This window comes from Ranitomeya variabilis, chromosome 1 (assembly GCF_051348905.1).
Source record: "Ranitomeya variabilis isolate aRanVar5 chromosome 1, aRanVar5.hap1, whole genome shotgun sequence".
Classification (NCBI taxonomy): Eukaryota; Metazoa; Chordata; class Amphibia; order Anura; family Dendrobatidae; genus Ranitomeya; species Ranitomeya variabilis.
The window spans coordinates 69428714-69443680 of NC_135232.1; the positions used below are offsets into that span (position 1 = coordinate 69428714).

Genomic DNA, 14967 nt, shown 5'->3' on the forward strand with positions numbered 1-14967 from the left:
GGCCCGAAAGGGAGGGGGCGGGGGTGGCGTTCGGCACAGACCGCACGGAGGCTCCTCGAGTGGGAGGCGCCAGTCGCTCCCGACGCCCACTCCGCCCCCCCCAGGGCAGGCCGAGCTCAAGTCCAAAGCCGCCCAAGATGCACAGCAGCAGCCTGAGTCATTTGCATAGAGGAGCGTTGGCTCCGCCCCAGCAGCCTCACGCTGCTGCGCTGGCCTGAGAACATGCTGTAGACAGCTCGAGCTCCAGCTGCCGGCCGGCACCCTCTCGTGACTCGCTCATCTCCGCTCAAGAGGATGCACGCTGGAGGGAGGCTCAAGGGCAGGAGGCCCAAACCGCAGCAGATAGCCGCGCACCAGCGGCCCACTCACAGGTCCAGCTCCAGCCCGAAGGCTGCGAGATGGGGATGCTGCAGGTGCCCTCCCGTGAGCGAGCGGGCGGGCCTGCCTGCCCCTGCAGACAAGCAGAGCAAGCCATGTCGTCACCAAGTCAATGAGATGCAAATGAGGTGATCATTCCCCACCAGCCAGGGGGCCAAAAAAGGGCCAAAGTGTCAAGCAAAGGCAACAACCTCAAACAAACCAAGAAAGCAGCGACACGACACAGGGAAGGTGGCATCCTTCCCCCACAAGGGGGAGCCAAAGGCCACATCTGCCTGCTTTGAGCTTCTCCAAAGTCTCACTTTGGCTCAGCAGAGCATCTTTAGTGTTCTGTCTTTGACCATAGGAAATCAGGGGAAAGCGCGAACGCAGTCCCCCACTACCACAAATTATGCAGTCGAGTTTCCCGCATTTGGGGAAATCGCAGGGGTCAGCACACCCGGAGTGCAATGGATGAGCCTCACCCTGGGAGAACCACCTTAGTGATCATGGTATCTCCCCTGCCAGGTAAGTATGAGTTGGGGCCCGCCGGCCCGACGAGCGCCCCTCCGACGCAGCTCCCCAACATCGCGGAGTCTCGGGCCCGAAAGGGAGGGGGCGGGGGTGGCGTTCGGCACAGACCGCACGGAGGCTCCTCGAGTGGGAGGCGCCGGTCGCTCCCGACGCCCACTCCGCCCCCCCCAGGGCAGGCCGAGCTCAAGTCCAAAGCCGCCCAAGATGCACAGCAGCAGCCTGAGTCATTTGCATAGAGGAGCGTTGGCTCCGCCCCAGCAGCCTCACGCTGCTGCGCTGGCCTGAGAACATGCTGTAGACAGCTCGAGCTCCAGCTGCCGGCCGGCACCCTCTCGTGACTCGCTCATCTCCGCTCAAGAGGATGCACGCTGGAGGGAGGCTCAAGGGCAGGAGGCCCAAACCGCAGCAGATAGCCGCGCACCAGCGGCCCACTCACAGGTCCAGCTCCAGCCCGAAGGCTGCGAGATGGGGATGCTGCAGGTGCCCTCCCGTGAGCGAGCAGGCGGGCCTGCCTGCCCCTGCAGACAAGCAGAGCAAGCCATGTCGTCACCAAGTCAATGAGATGCAAATGAGGTGATCATTCCCCACCAGCCAGGGGGCCAAAAAAGGGCCAAAGTGTCAAGCAAAGGCAACAACCTCAAACAAACCAAGAAAGCAGCGACACGACACAGGGAAGGTGGCATCCTTCCCCCACAAGGGGGAGCCAAAGGCCACATCTGCCTGCTTTGAGCTTCTCCAAAGTCTCACTTTGGCTCAGCAGAGCATCTTTAGTGTTCTGTCTTTGACCATAGGAAATCAGGGGAAAGCGCGAACGCAGTCCCCCACTACCACAAATTATGCAGTCGAGTTTCCCGCATTTGGGGAAATCGCAGGGGTCAGCACACCCGGAGTGCAATGGATGAGCCTCACCCTGGGAGAACCACCTTAGTGATCATGGTATCTCCCCTGCCAGGTAAGTATGAGTTGGGGCCCGCCGGCCCGACGAGCGCCCCTCCGACGCAGCTCCCCAACATCGCGGAGTCTCGGGCCCGAAAGGGAGGGGGCGGGGGTGGCGTTCGGCACAGACCGCACGGAGGCTCCTCGAGTGGGAGGCGCCGGTCGCTCCCGACGCCCACTCCGCCCCCCCCAGGGCAGGCCGAGCTCAAGTCCAAAGCCGCCCAAGATGCACAGCAGCAGCCTGAGTCATTTGCATAGAGGAGCGTTGGCTCCGCCCCAGCAGCCTCACGCTGCTGCGCTGGCCTGAGAACATGCTGTAGACAGCTCGAGCTCCAGCTGCCGGCCGGCACCCTCTCGTGACTCGCTCATCTCCGCTCAAGAGGATGCACGCTGGAGGGAGGCTCAAGGGCAGGAGGCCCAAACCGCAGCAGATAGCCGCGCACCAGCGGCCCACTCACAGGTCCAGCTCCAGCCCGAAGGCTGCGAGATGGGGATGCTGCAGGTGCCCTCCCGTGAGCGAGCGGGCGGGCCTGCCTGCCCCTGCAGACAAGCAGAGCAAGCCATGTCGTCACCAAGTCAATGAGATGCAAATGAGGTGATCATTCCCCACCAGCCAGGGGGCCAAAAAAGGGCCAAAGTGTCAAGCAAAGGCAACAACCTCAAACAAACCAAGAAAGCAGCGACACGACACAGGGAAGGTGGCATCCTTCCCCCACAAGGGGGAGCCAAAGGCCACATCTGCCTGCTTTGAGCTTCTCCAAAGTCTCACTTTGGCTCAGCAGAGCATCTTTAGTGTTCTGTCTTTGACCATAGGAAATCAGGGGAAAGCGCGAACGCAGTCCCCCACTACCACAAATTATGCAGTCGAGTTTCCCGCATTTGGGGAAATCGCAGGGGTCAGCACACCCGGAGTGCAATGGATGAGCCTCACCCTGGGAGAACCACCTTAGTGATCATGGTATCTCCCCTGCCAGGTAAGTATGAGTTGGGGCCCGCCGGCCCGACGAGCGCCCCTCCGACGCAGCTCCCCAACATCGCGGAGTCTCGGGCCCGAAAGGGAGGGGGCGGGGGTGGCGTTCGGCACAGACCGCACGGAGGCTCCTCGAGTGGGAGGCGCCGGTCGCTCCCGACGCCCACTCCGCCCCCCCCAGGGCAGGCCGAGCTCAAGTCCAAAGCCGCCCAAGATGCACAGCAGCAGCCTGAGTCATTTGCATAGAGGAGCGTTGGCTCCGCCCCAGCAGCCTCACGCTGCTGCGCTGGCCTGAGAACATGCTGTAGACAGCTCGAGCTCCAGCTGCCGGCCGGCACCCTCTCGTGACTCGCTCATCTCCGCTCAAGAGGATGCACGCTGGAGGGAGGCTCAAGGGCAGGAGGCCCAAACCGCAGCAGATAGCCGCGCACCAGCGGCCCACTCACAGGTCCAGCTCCAGCCCGAAGGCTGCGAGATGGGGATGCTGCAGGTGCCCTCCCGTGAGCGAGCGGGCGGGCCTGCCTGCCCCTGCAGACAAGCAGAGCAAGCCATGTCGTCACCAAGTCAATGAGATGCAAATGAGGTGATCATTCCCCACCAGCCAGGGGGCCAAAAAAGGGCCAAAGTGTCAAGCAAAGGCAACAACCTCAAACAAACCAAGAAAGCAGCGACACGACACAGGGAAGGTGGCATCCTTCCCCCACAAGGGGGAGCCAAAGGCCACATCTGCCTGCTTTGAGCTTCTCCAAAGTCTCACTTTGGCTCAGCAGAGCATCTTTAGTGTTCTGTCTTTGACCATAGGAAATCAGGGGAAAGCGCGAACGCAGTCCCCCACTACCACAAATTATGCAGTCGAGTTTCCCGCATTTGGGGAAATCGCAGGGGTCAGCACACCCGGAGTGCAATGGATGAGCCTCACCCTGGGAGAACCACCTTAGTGATCATGGTATCTCCCCTGCCAGGTAAGTATGAGTTGGGGCCCGCCGGCCCGACGAGCGCCCCTCCGACGCAGCTCCCCAACATCGCGGAGTCTCGGGCCCGAAAGGGAGGGGGCGGGGGTGGCGTTCGGCACAGACCGCACGGAGGCTCCTCGAGTGGGAGGCGCCGGTCGCTCCCGACGCCCACTCCGCCCCCCCCAGGGCAGGCCGAGCTCAAGTCCAAAGCCGCCCAAGATGCACAGCAGCAGCCTGAGTCATTTGCATAGAGGAGCGTTGGCTCCGCCCCAGCAGCCTCACGCTGCTGCGCTGGCCTGAGAACATGCTGTAGACAGCTCGAGCTCCAGCTGCCGGCCGGCACCCTCTCGTGACTCGCTCATCTCCGCTCAAGAGGATGCACGCTGGAGGGAGGCTCAAGGGCAGGAGGCCCAAACCGCAGCAGATAGCCGCGCACCAGCGGCCCACTCACAGGTCCAGCTCCAGCCCGAAGGCTGCGAGATGGGGATGCTGCAGGTGCCCTCCCGTGAGCGAGCGGGCGGGCCTGCCTGCCCCTGCAGACAAGCAGAGCAAGCCATGTCGTCACCAAGTCAATGAGATGCAAATGAGGTGATCATTCCCCACCAGCCAGGGGGCCAAAAAAGGGCCAAAGTGTCAAGCAAAGGCAACAACCTCAAACAAACCAAGAAAGCAGCGACACGACACAGGGAAGGTGGCATCCTTCCCCCACAAGGGGGAGCCAAAGGCCACATCTGCCTGCTTTGAGCTTCTCCAAAGTCTCACTTTGGCTCAGCAGAGCATCTTTAGTGTTCTGTCTTTGACCATAGGAAATCAGGGGAAAGCGCGAACGCAGTCCCCCACTACCACAAATTATGCAGTCGAGTTTCCCGCATTTGGGGAAATCGCAGGGGTCAGCACACCCGGAGTGCAATGGATGAGCCTCACCCTGGGAGAACCACCTTAGTGATCATGGTATCTCCCCTGCCAGGTAAGTATGAGTTGGGGCCCGCCGGCCCGACGAGCGCCCCTCCGACGCAGCTCCCCAACATCGCGGAGTCTCGGGCCCGAAAGGGAGGGGGCGGGGGTGGCGTTCGGCACAGACCGCACGGAGGCTCCTCGAGTGGGAGGCGCCGGTCGCTCCCGACGCCCACTCCGCCCCCCCCAGGGCAGGCCGAGCTCAAGTTCAAAGCCGCCCAAGATGCACAGCAGCAGCCTGAGTCATTTGCATAGAGCGTTGGCTCCGCCCCAGCAGCCTCACGCTGCTGCGCTGGCCTGAGAACATGCTGTAGACAGCTCGAGCTCCAGCTGCCGGCCGGCACCCTCTCGTGACTCGCTCATCTCCGCTCAAGAGGATGCACGCTGGAGGGAGGCTCAAGGGCAGGAGGCCCAAACCGCAGCAGATAGCCGCGCACCAGCGGCCCACTCACAGGTCCAGCTCCAGCCCGAAGGCTGCGAGATGGGGATGCTGCAGGTGCCCTCCCGTGAGCGAGCGGGCGGGCCTGCCTGCCCCTGCAGACAAGCAGAGCAAGCCATGTCGTCACCAAGTCAATGAGATGCAAATGAGGTGATCATTCCCCACCAGCCAGGGGGCCAAAAAAGGGCCAAAGTGTCAAGCAAAGGCAACAACCTCAAACAAACCAAGAAAGCAGCGACACGACACAGGGAAGGTGGCATCCTTCCCCCACAAGGGGGAGCCAAAGGCCACATCTGCCTGCTTTGAGCTTCTCCAAAGTCTCACTTTGGCTCAGCAGAGCATCTTTAGTGTTCTGTCTTTGACCATAGGAAATCAGGGGAAAGCGCGAACGCAGTCCCCCACTACCACAAATTATGCAGTCGAGTTTCCCGCATTTGGGGAAATCGCAGGGGTCAGCACACCCGGAGTGCAATGGATGAGCCTCACCCTGGGAGAACCACCTTAGTGATCATGGTATCTCCCCTGCCAGGTAAGTATGAGTTGGGGCCCGCCGGCCCGACGAGCGCCCCTCCGACGCAGCTCCCCAACATCGCGGAGTCTCGGGCCCGAAAGGGAGGGGGCGGGGGTGGCGTTCGGCACAGACCGCACGGAGGCTCCTCGAGTGGGAGGCGCCGGTCGCTCCCGACGCCCACTCCGCCCCCCCCAGGGCAGGCCGAGCTCAAGTCCAAAGCCGCCCAAGATGCACAGCAGCAGCCTGAGTCATTTGCATAGAGGAGCGTTGGCTCCGCCCCAGCAGCCTCACGCTGCTGCGCTGGCCTGAGAACATGCTGTAGACAGCTCGAGCTCCAGCTGCCGGCCGGCACCCTCTCGTGACTCGCTCATCTCCGCTCAAGAGGATGCACGCTGGAGGGAGGCTCAAGGGCAGGAGGCCCAAACCGCAGCAGATAGCCGCGCACCAGCGGCCCACTCACAGGTCCAGCTCCAGCCCGAAGGCTGCGAGATGGGGATGCTGCAGGTGCCCTCCCGTGAGCGAGCGGGCGGGCCTGCCTGCCCCTGCAGACAAGCAGAGCAAGCCATGTCGTCACCAAGTCAATGAGATGCAAATGAGGTGATCATTCCCCACCAGCCAGGGGGCCAAAAAAGGGCCAAAGTGTCAAGCAAAGGCAACAACCTCAAACAAACCAAGAAAGCAGCGACACGACACAGGGAAGGTGGCATCCTTCCCCCACAAGGGGGAGCCAAAGGCCACATCTGCCTGCTTTGAGCTTCTCCAAAGTCTCACTTTGGCTCAGCAGAGCATCTTTAGTGTTCTGTCTTTGACCATAGGAAATCAGGGGAAAGCGCGAACGCAGTCCCCCACTACCACAAATTATGCAGTCGAGTTTCCCGCATTTGGGGAAATCGCAGGGGTGCAATGGATGAGCCTCACCCTGGGAGAACCACCTTAGTGATCATGGTATCTCCCCTGCCAGGTAAGTATGAGTTGGGGCCCGCCGGCCCGACGAGCGCCCCTCCGACGCAGCTCCCCAACATCGCGGAGTCTCGGGCCCGAAAGGGAGGGGGCGGGGGTGGCGTTCGGCACAGACCGCACGGAGGCTCCTCGAGTGGGAGGCGCCGGTCGCTCCCGACGCCCACTCCGCCCCCCCCAGGGCAGGCCGAGCTCAAGTCCAAAGCCGCCCAAGATGCACAGCAGCAGCCTGAGTCATTTGCATAGAGGAGCGTTGGCTCCGCCCCAGCAGCCTCACGCTGCTGCGCTGGCCTGAGAACATGCTGTAGACAGCTCGAGCTCCAGCTGCCGGCCGGCACCCTCTCGTGACTCGCTCATCTCCGCTCAAGAGGATGCACGCTGGAGGGAGGCTCAAGGGCAGGAGGCCCAAACCGCAGCAGATAGCCGCGCACCAGCGGCCCACTCACAGGTCCAGCTCCAGCCCGAAGGCTGCGAGATGGGGATGCTGCAGGTGCCCTCCCGTGAGCGAGCGGGCGGGCCTGCCTGCCCCTGCAGACAAGCAGAGCAAGCCATGTCGTCACCAAGTCAATGAGATGCAAATGAGGTGATCATTCCCCACCAGCCAGGGGGCCAAAAAAGGGCCAAAGTGTCAAGCAAAGGCAACAACCTCAAACAAACCAAGAAAGCAGCGACACGACACAGGGAAGGTGGCATCCTTCCCCCACAAGGGGGAGCCAAAGGCCACATCTGCCTGCTTTGAGCTTCTCCAAAGTCTCACTTTGGCTCAGCAGAGCATCTTTAGTGTTCTGTCTTTGACCATAGGAAATCAGGGGAAAGCGCGAACGCAGTCCCCCACTACCACAAATTATGCAGTCGAGTTTCCCGCATTTGGGGAAATCGCAGGGGTCAGCACACCCGGAGTGCAATGGATGAGCCTCACCCTGGGAGAACCACCTTAGTGATCATGGTATCTCCCCTGCCAGGTAAGTATGAGTTGGGGCCCGCCGGCCCGACGAGCGCCCCTCCGACGCAGCTCCCCAACATCGCGGAGTCTCGGGCCCGAAAGGGAGGGGGCGGGGGTGGCGTTCGGCACAGACCGCACGGAGGCTCCTCGAGTGGGAGGCGCCGGTCGCTCCCGACGCCCACTCCGCCCCCCCCAGGGCAGGCCGAGCTCAAGTTCAAAGCCGCCCAAGATGCACAGCAGCAGCCTGAGTCATTTGCATAGAGCGTTGGCTCCGCCCCAGCAGCCTCACGCTGCTGCGCTGGCCTGAGAACATGCTGTAGACAGCTCGAGCTCCAGCTGCCGGCCGGCACCCTCTCGTGACTCGCTCATCTCCGCTCAAGAGGATGCACGCTGGAGGGAGGCTCAAGGGCAGGAGGCCCAAACCGCAGCAGATAGCCGCGCACCAGCGGCCCACTCACAGGTCCAGCTCCAGCCCGAAGGCTGCGAGATGGGGATGCTGCAGGTGCCCTCCCGTGAGCGAGCGGGCGGGCCTGCCTGCCCCTGCAGACAAGCAGAGCAAGCCATGTCGTCACCAAGTCAATGAGATGCAAATGAGGTGATCATTCCCCACCAGCCAGGGGGCCAAAAAAGGGCCAAAGTGTCAAGCAAAGGCAACAACCTCAAACAAACCAAGAAAGCAGCGACACGACACAGGGAAGGTGGCATCCTTCCCCCACAAGGGGGAGCCAAAGGCCACATCTGCCTGCTTTGAGCTTCTCCAAAGTCTCACTTTGGCTCAGCAGAGCATCTTTAGTGTTCTGTCTTTGACCATAGGAAATCAGGGGAAAGCGCGAACGCAGTCCCCCACTACCACAAATTATGCAGTCGAGTTTCCCGCATTTGGGGAAATCGCAGGGGTCAGCACACCCGGAGTGCAATGGATGAGCCTCACCCTGGGAGAACCACCTTAGTGATCATGGTATCTCCCCTGCCAGGTAAGTATGAGTTGGGGCCCGCCGGCCCGACGAGCGCCCCTCCGACGCAGCTCCCCAACATCGCGGAGTCTCGGGCCCGAAAGGGAGGGGGCGGGGGTGGCGTTCGGCACAGACCGCACGGAGGCTCCTCGAGTGGGAGGCGCCGGTCGCTCCCGACGCCCACTCCGCCCCCCCCAGGGCAGGCCGAGCTCAAGTCCAAAGCCGCCCAAGATGCACAGCAGCAGCCTGAGTCATTTGCATAGAGGAGCGTTGGCTCCGCCCCAGCAGCCTCACGCTGCTGCGCTGGCCTGAGAACATGCTGTAGACAGCTCGAGCTCCAGCTGCCGGCCGGCACCCTCTCGTGACTCGCTCATCTCCGCTCAAGAGGATGCACGCTGGAGGGAGGCTCAAGGGCAGGAGGCCCAAACCGCAGCAGATAGCCGCGCACCAGCGGCCCACTCACAGGTCCAGCTCCAGCCCGAAGGCTGCGAGATGGGGATGCTGCAGGTGCCCTCCCGTGAGCGAGCGGGCGGGCCTGCCTGCCCCTGCAGACAAGCAGAGCAAGCCATGTCGTCACCAAGTCAATGAGATGCAAATGAGGTGATCATTCCCCACCAGCCAGGGGGCCAAAAAAGGGCCAAAGTGTCAAGCAAAGGCAACAACCTCAAACAAACCAAGAAAGCAGCGACACGACACAGGGAAGGTGGCATCCTTCCCCCACAAGGGGGAGCCAAAGGCCACATCTGCCTGCTTTGAGCTTCTCCAAAGTCTCACTTTGGCTCAGCAGAGCATCTTTAGTGTTCTGTCTTTGACCATAGGAAATCAGGGGAAAGCGCGAACGCAGTCCCCCACTACCACAAATTATGCAGTCGAGTTTCCCGCATTTGGGGAAATCGCAGGGGTGCAATGGATGAGCCTCACCCTGGGAGAACCACCTTAGTGATCATGGTATCTCCCCTGCCAGGTAAGTATGAGTTGGGGCCCGCCGGCCCGACGAGCGCCCCTCCGACGCAGCTCCCCAACATCGCGGAGTCTCGGGCCCGAAAGGGAGGGGGCGGGGGTGGCGTTCGGCACAGACCGCACGGAGGCTCCTCGAGTGGGAGGCGCCGGTCGCTCCCGACGCCCACTCCGCCCCCCCCAGGGCAGGCCGAGCTCAAGTCCAAAGCCGCCCAAGATGCACAGCAGCAGCCTGAGTCATTTGCATAGAGGAGCGTTGGCTCCGCCCCAGCAGCCTCACGCTGCTGCGCTGGCCTGAGAACATGCTGTAGACAGCTCGAGCTCCAGCTGCCGGCCGGCACCCTCTCGTGACTCGCTCATCTCCGCTCAAGAGGATGCACGCTGGAGGGAGGCTCAAGGGCAGGAGGCCCAAACCGCAGCAGATAGCCGCGCACCAGCGGCCCACTCACAGGTCCAGCTCCAGCCCGAAGGCTGCGAGATGGGGATGCTGCAGGTGCCCTCCCGTGAGCGAGCGGGCGGGCCTGCCTGCCCCTGCAGACAAGCAGAGCAAGCCATGTCGTCACCAAGTCAATGAGATGCAAATGAGGTGATCATTCCCCACCAGCCAGGGGGCCAAAAAAGGGCCAAAGTGTCAAGCAAAGGCAACAACCTCAAACAAACCAAGAAAGCAGCGACACGACACAGGGAAGGTGGCATCCTTCCCCCACAAGGGGGAGCCAAAGGCCACATCTGCCTGCTTTGAGCTTCTCCAAAGTCTCACTTTGGCTCAGCAGAGCATCTTTAGTGTTCTGTCTTTGACCATAGGAAATCAGGGGAAAGCGCGAACGCAGTCCCCCACTACCACAAATTATGCAGTCGAGTTTCCCGCATTTGGGGAAATCGCAGGGGTCAGCACACCCGGAGTGCAATGGATGAGCCTCACCCTGGGAGAACCACCTTAGTGATCATGGTATCTCCCCTGCCAGGTAAGTATGAGTTGGGGCCCGCCGGCCCGACGAGCGCCCCTCCGACGCAGCTCCCCAACATCGCGGAGTCTCGGGCCCGAAAGGGAGGGGGCGGGGGTGGCGTTCGGCACAGACCGCACGGAGGCTCCTCGAGTGGGAGGCGCCGGTCGCTCCCGACGCCCACTCCGCCCCCCCCAGGGCAGGCCGAGCTCAAGTCCAAAGCCGCCCAAGATGCACAGCAGCAGCCTGAGTCATTTGCATGGAGGAGCGTTGGCTCCGCCCCAGCAGCCTCACGCTGCTGCGCTGGCCTGAGAACATGCTGTAGACAGCTCGAGCTCCAGCTGCCGGCCGGCACCCTCTCGTGACTCGCTCATCTCCGCTCAAGAGGATGCACGCTGGAGGGAGGCTCAAGGGCAGGAGGCCCAAACCGCAGCAGATAGCCGCGCACCAGCGGCCCACTCACAGGTCCAGCTCCAGCCCGAAGGCTGCGAGATGGGGATGCTGCAGGTGCCCTCCCGTGAGCGAGCGGGCGGGCCTGCCTGCCCCTGCAGACAAGCAGAGCAAGCCATGTCGTCACCAAGTCAATGAGATGCAAATGAGGTGATCATTCCCCACCAGCCAGGGGGCCAAAAAAGGGCCAAAGTGTCAAGCAAAGGCAACAACCTCAAACAAACCAAGAAAGCAGCGACACGACACAGGGAAGGTGGCATCCTTCCCCCACAAGGGGGAGCCAAAGGCCACATCTGCCTGCTTTGAGCTTCTCCAAAGTCTCACTTTGGCTCAGCAGAGCATCTTTAGTGTTCTGTCTTTGACCATAGGAAATCAGGGGAAAGCGCGAACGCAGTCCCCCACTACCACAAATTATGCAGTCGAGTTTCCCGCATTTGGGGAAATCGCAGGGGTCAGCACACCCGGAGTGCAATGGATGAGCCTCACCCTGGGAGAACCACCTTAGTGATCATGGTATCTCCCCTGCCAGGTAAGTATGAGTTGGGGCCCGCCGGCCCGACGAGCGCCCCTCCGACGCAGCTCCCCAACATCGCGGAGTCTCGGGCCCGAAAGGGAGGGGGCGGGGGTGGCGTTCGGCACAGACCGCACGGAGGCTCCTCGAGTGGGAGGCGCCGGTCGCTCCCGACGCCCACTCCGCCCCCCCCAGGGCAGGCCGAGCTCAAGTCCAAAGCCGCCCAAGATGCACAGCAGCAGCCTGAGTCATTTGCATAGAGGAGCGTTGGCTCCGCCCCAGCAGCCTCACGCTGCTGCGCTGGCCTGAGAACATGCTGTAGACAGCTCGAGCTCCAGCTGCCGGCCGGCACCCTCTCGTGACTCGCTCATCTCCGCTCAAGAGGATGCACGCTGGAGGGAGGCTCAAGGGCAGGAGGCCCAAACCGCAGCAGATAGCCGCGCACCAGCGGCCCACTCACAGGTCCAGCTCCAGCCCGAAGGCTGCGAGATGGGGATGCTGCAGGTGCCCTCCCGTGAGCGAGCGGGCGGGCCTGCCTGCCCCTGCAGACAAGCAGAGCAAGCCATGTCGTCACCAAGTCAATGAGATGCAAATGAGGTGATCATTCCCCACCAGCCAGGGGGCCAAAAAAGGGCCAAAGTGTCAAGCAAAGGCAACAACCTCAAACAAACCAAGAAAGCAGCGACACGACACAGGGAAGGTGGCATCCTTCCCCCACAAGGGGGAGCCAAAGGCCACATCTGCCTGCTTTGAGCTTCTCCAAAGTCTCACTTTGGCTCAGCAGAGCATCTTTAGTGTTCTGTCTTTGACCATAGGAAATCAGGGGAAAGCGCGAACGCAGTCCCCCACTACCACAAATTATGCAGTCGAGTTTCCCGCATTTGGGGAAATCGCAGGGGTCAGCACACCCGGAGTGCAATGGATGAGCCTCACCCTGGGAGAACCACCTTAGTGATCATGGTATCTCCCCTGCCAGGTAAGTATGAGTTGGGGCCCGCCGGCCCGACGAGCGCCCCTCCGACGCAGCTCCCCAACATCGCGGAGTCTCGGGCCCGAAAGGGAGGGGGCGGGGGTGGCGTTCGGCACAGACCGCACGGAGGCTCCTCGAGTGGGAGGCGCCGGTCGCTCCCGACGCCCACTCCGCCCCCCCCAGGGCAGGCCGAGCTCAAGTCCAAAGCCGCCCAAGATGCACAGCAGCAGCCTGAGTCATTTGCATAGAGGAGCGTTGGCTCCGCCCCAGCAGCCTCACGCTGCTGCGCTGGCCTGAGAACATGCTGTAGACAGCTCGAGCTCCAGCTGCCGGCCGGCACCCTCTCGTGACTCGCTCATCTCCGCTCAAGAGGATGCACGCTGGAGGGAGGCTCAAGGGCAGGAGGCCCAAACCGCAGCAGATAGCCGCGCACCAGCGGCCCACTCACAGGTCCAGCTCCAGCCCGAAGGCTGCGAGATGGGGATGCTGCAGGTGCCCTCCCGTGAGCGAGCGGGCGGGCCTGCCTGCCCCTGCAGACAAGCAGAGCAAGCCATGTCGTCACCAAGTCAATGAGATGCAAATGAGGTGATCATTCCCCACCAGCCAGGGGGACAAAAAAGGGCCAAAGTGTCAAGCAAAGGCAACAACCTCAAACAAACCAAGAAAGCAGCGACACGACACAGGGAAGGTGGCATCCTTCCCCCACAAGGGGGAGCCAAAGGCCACATCTGCCTGCTTTGAGCTTCTCCAAAGTCTCACTTTGGCTCAGCAGAGCATCTTTAGTGTTCTGTCTTTGACCATAGGAAATCAGGGGAAAGCGCGAACGCAGTCCCCCACTACCACAAATTATGCAGTCGAGTTTCCCGCATTTGGGGAAATCGCAGGGGTCAGCACACCCGGAGTGCAATGGATGAGCCTCACCCTGGGAGAACCACCTTAGTGATCATGGTATCTCCCCTGCCAGGTAAGTATGAGTTGGGGCCCGCCGGCCCGACGAGCGCCCCTCCGACGCAGCTCCCCAACATCGCGGAGTCTCGGGCCCGAAAGGGAGGGGGCGGGGGTGGCGTTCGGCACAGACCGCACGGAGGCTCCTCGAGTGGGAGGCGCCGGTCGCTCCCGACGCCCACTCCGACCCCCCCAGGGCAGGCCGAGCTCAAGTCCAAAGCCGCCCAAGATGCACAGCAGCAGCCTGAGTCATTTGCATAGAGGAGCGTTGGCTCCGCCCCAGCAGCCTCACGCTGCTGCGCTGGCCTGAGAACATGCTGTAGACAGCTCGAGCTCCAGCTGCCGGCCGGCACCCTCTCGTGACTCGCTCATCTCCGCTCAAGAGGATGCACGCTGGAGGGAGGCTCAAGGGCAGGAGGCCCAAACCGCAGCAGATAGCCGCGCACCAGCGGCCCACTCACAGGTCCAGCTCCAGCCCGAAGGCTGCGAGATGGGGATGCTGCAGGTGCCCTCCCGTGAGCGAGCGGGCGGGCCTGCCTGCCCCTGCAGACAAGCAGAGCAAGCCATGTCGTCACCAAGTCAATGAGATGCAAATGAGGTGATCATTCCCCACCAGCCAGGGGGCCAAAAAAGGGCCAAAGTGTCAAGCAAAGGCAACAACCTCAAACAAACCAAGAAAGCAGCGACACGACACAGGGAAGGTGGCATCCTTCCCCCACAAGGGGGAGCCAAAGGCCACATCTGCCTGCTTTGAGCTTCTCCAAAGTCTCACTTTGGCTCAGCAGAGCATCTTTAGTGTTCTGTCTTTGACCATAGGAAATCAGGGGAAAGCGCGAACGCAGTCCCCCACTACCACAAATTATGCAGTCGAGTTTCCCGCATTTGGGGAAATCGCAGGGGTCAGCACACCCGGAGTGCAATGGATGAGCCTCACCCTGGGAGAACCACCTTAGTGATCATGGTATCTCCCCTGCCAGGTAAGTATGAGTTGGGGCCCGCCGGCCCGACGAGCGCCCCTCCGACGCAGCTCCCCAACATCGCGGAGTCTCGGGCCCGAAAGGGAGGGGGCGGGGGTGGCGTTCGGCACAGACCGCACGGAGGCTCCTCGAGTGGGAGGCGCCGGTCGCTCCCGACGCCCACTCCGCCCCCCCCAGGGCAGGCCGAGCTCAAGTCCAAAGCCGCCCAAGATGCACAGCAGCAGCCTGAGTCATTTGCATAGAGGAGCGTTGGCTCCGCCCCAGCAGCCTCACGCTGCTGCGCTGGCCTGAGAACATGCTGTAGACAGCTCGAGCTCCAGCTGCCGGCCGGCACCCTCTCGTGACTCGCTCATCTCCGCTCAAGAGGATGCACGCTGGAGGGAGGCTCAAGGGCAGGAGGCCCAAACCGCAGCAGATAGCCGCGCACCAGCGGCCCACTCACAGGTCCAGCTCCAGCCCGAAGGCTGCGAGATGGGGATGCTGCAGGTGCCCTCCCGTGAGCGAGCGGGCGGGCCTGCCTGCCCCTGCAGACAAGCAGAGCAAGCCATGTCGTCACCAAGTCAATGAGATGCAAATGAGGTGATCATTCCCCACCAGCCAGGGGGCCAAAAAAGGGCCAAAGTGTCAAGCAAAGGCAACAACCTCAAACAAACCAAGAAAGCAGCGACACGACACAGGGAAGGTGGCATCCTTCCCCCACAAGGGG

The 14967-nt window shown here is 62.2% G+C and overlaps 13 non-coding genes and 2 pseudogenes across 13 annotated transcripts; all 15 read right to left on the reverse strand.

Moving 5' to 3' along the window:
• Positions 1–729: 729 nt before the first annotated feature.
• On the reverse strand, positions 730–893 carry LOC143800982 (U1 spliceosomal RNA). The gene has a single exon (XR_013220643.1). It is a non-coding gene; the product is annotated as a U1 spliceosomal RNA (small nuclear RNA).
• Positions 894–1687: 794 nt separating this feature from the next.
• LOC143800983 (U1 spliceosomal RNA) lies at positions 1688–1851 on the reverse strand. Its single transcript, XR_013220644.1, has one exon. It is a non-coding gene; the product is annotated as a U1 spliceosomal RNA (small nuclear RNA).
• A 794-nt stretch (positions 1852–2645) lies between these two features.
• Positions 2646–2809, reverse strand: LOC143800984 (U1 spliceosomal RNA). The gene has a single exon (XR_013220645.1). It is a non-coding gene; the product is annotated as a U1 spliceosomal RNA (small nuclear RNA).
• Positions 2810–3603: 794 nt separating this feature from the next.
• LOC143800985 (U1 spliceosomal RNA) lies at positions 3604–3767 on the reverse strand. The gene has a single exon (XR_013220646.1). It is a non-coding gene; the product is annotated as a U1 spliceosomal RNA (small nuclear RNA).
• A 794-nt stretch (positions 3768–4561) lies between these two features.
• Positions 4562–4725, reverse strand: LOC143800986 (U1 spliceosomal RNA). Its single transcript, XR_013220647.1, has one exon. It is a non-coding gene; the product is annotated as a U1 spliceosomal RNA (small nuclear RNA).
• A 791-nt stretch (positions 4726–5516) lies between these two features.
• Positions 5517–5680, reverse strand: LOC143800987 (U1 spliceosomal RNA). Its single transcript, XR_013220648.1, has one exon. It is a non-coding gene; the product is annotated as a U1 spliceosomal RNA (small nuclear RNA).
• Positions 5681–6474: 794 nt separating this feature from the next.
• On the reverse strand, positions 6475–6623 carry LOC143801301 (U1 spliceosomal RNA; annotated as a pseudogene).
• A 794-nt stretch (positions 6624–7417) lies between these two features.
• LOC143800988 (U1 spliceosomal RNA) lies at positions 7418–7581 on the reverse strand. The gene has a single exon (XR_013220649.1). It is a non-coding gene; the product is annotated as a U1 spliceosomal RNA (small nuclear RNA).
• A 791-nt stretch (positions 7582–8372) lies between these two features.
• Positions 8373–8536, reverse strand: LOC143800989 (U1 spliceosomal RNA). Its single transcript, XR_013220650.1, has one exon. It is a non-coding gene; the product is annotated as a U1 spliceosomal RNA (small nuclear RNA).
• Positions 8537–9330: 794 nt separating this feature from the next.
• LOC143801302 (U1 spliceosomal RNA) lies at positions 9331–9479 on the reverse strand (annotated as a pseudogene).
• A 794-nt stretch (positions 9480–10273) lies between these two features.
• LOC143800990 (U1 spliceosomal RNA) lies at positions 10274–10437 on the reverse strand. Its single transcript, XR_013220651.1, has one exon. It is a non-coding gene; the product is annotated as a U1 spliceosomal RNA (small nuclear RNA).
• A 794-nt stretch (positions 10438–11231) lies between these two features.
• LOC143800992 (U1 spliceosomal RNA) lies at positions 11232–11395 on the reverse strand. The gene has a single exon (XR_013220652.1). It is a non-coding gene; the product is annotated as a U1 spliceosomal RNA (small nuclear RNA).
• A 794-nt stretch (positions 11396–12189) lies between these two features.
• Positions 12190–12353, reverse strand: LOC143800993 (U1 spliceosomal RNA). The gene has a single exon (XR_013220653.1). It is a non-coding gene; the product is annotated as a U1 spliceosomal RNA (small nuclear RNA).
• Positions 12354–13147: 794 nt separating this feature from the next.
• LOC143800994 (U1 spliceosomal RNA) lies at positions 13148–13311 on the reverse strand. The gene has a single exon (XR_013220654.1). It is a non-coding gene; the product is annotated as a U1 spliceosomal RNA (small nuclear RNA).
• A 794-nt stretch (positions 13312–14105) lies between these two features.
• On the reverse strand, positions 14106–14269 carry LOC143800995 (U1 spliceosomal RNA). Its single transcript, XR_013220655.1, has one exon. It is a non-coding gene; the product is annotated as a U1 spliceosomal RNA (small nuclear RNA).
• Positions 14270–14967: the final 698 nt, after the last annotated feature.